Raw genomic sequence first — 1484 nt, 5'->3', positions numbered from 1 at the left:
TTTTGAAGTTTAAAATAATAAGTATATTTTCTAAAAAAAATCTATAGAGACTTACTGAACAAAGAAAAAATTTTTCAAACATTTTTTCCCCAGCTCACTTAAAAATTAATATGTGACCACTTTTGCACTGATTTCTTTAACTAAAGTTATATATTAAAAGTGATAATTACAGACAACCTTGCTATTTTTCATTTCATATGACATGAATGAAACTCAGCAAACACTTATGTTACTAATTTAAACTTGAAAATGTTAAGAAAAGTTCTCGTTGTTAAAGAGTATTTAACCGAATAAGAGTAAAATAAGCATAATTTCATTTACAACTGCCACAGATTTCAAATACCTTTAACTTAATCGATACTTAATAACTGATTTAGAGATCAATACAAAATTTTTATAAATTTTTTAGAACATGCTTAATTTTAACACTTCCTTCATCTATGTTGATTCTAAAATACCTTCTCCTTCTATACTGCCTGAAAAATTCCTATCTTTTAAAATAAAAATGTATTAAATATAACACATTCAAAATGTGCCGAAATAAAAAAAACAATGAGAAATTTTTAATTACAATCAAAAACATCTTGAAAAATTTGCATTATTAAATGCATGTTAATGCTTAATCTAAAGAATAATTTTTATACTTCATTTTATTTCGAATGAATCTTTAAACACTGCAATTCACGATAAAATAAATTAATCTGGATGAATGCTCGTAAACATTAACTTGACAGAAAACTACTTTTCTGATTATAGAAAAACTAAACAGCAAGTTAGTCATGATTTATTCAAGCCTTATGAATGTCAAATGAAATAAATATTCACCCATTTCATTTATTTGCTAATGAGTTTTAGAGAATAAAAGAGATTTTCTATGAAAACTAAATCTCATCTTAGAGAACTTAAGAATAATAATAGTTGGTTATCTGTCAAGCATAAAGCATATTTAGCTTTTATGGGATTCACTTGATTGCAGAATTCTTTCCGTCACTCTTATTTATTGATTGGCCAGAGTTGCGCTATAGAGATTGACAATGGAATGTATCAATGTCGGTGAAAACTGATCTATAGATTAAAGAAGATACGGGAAAAAAACCTCAAAGATAATAAATTTGAGTAAGATTTTATATTTCTGTCCATTTTTTACGATAATAACGTTTTATGCCCCATTTAAAATGAGTATAATGTTGCTATGCGAGTCTTTGGTCAAAGTATGGAAGTGTTACAGTTTCTAGTAAAATAATTGAAATGATTGAATCTGCTTATTAAGTGATTTGCATTATTATAGTTTTTTTTAAAGCGATAGGCGTGGTCATGATTAATAACGATGAAAAGGCTGAAAAAAATGATTATTTTTTTAATGAAAAAGATTTTTCATGAGAACTGAATCTCATCTTAGAGAATTTAAGAATAAAAATAGATTGTTAATTGTCAAGCATAAATTATATTTCTATATAATATATATATATATATATAATATGTAT

This window comes from Parasteatoda tepidariorum, chromosome 5 (genome assembly GCF_043381705.1).
Source record: "Parasteatoda tepidariorum isolate YZ-2023 chromosome 5, CAS_Ptep_4.0, whole genome shotgun sequence".
NCBI classification, from domain to species: Eukaryota; Metazoa; Arthropoda; class Arachnida; order Araneae; family Theridiidae; genus Parasteatoda; species Parasteatoda tepidariorum.
This window is presented reverse-complemented; position numbering follows the sequence as displayed.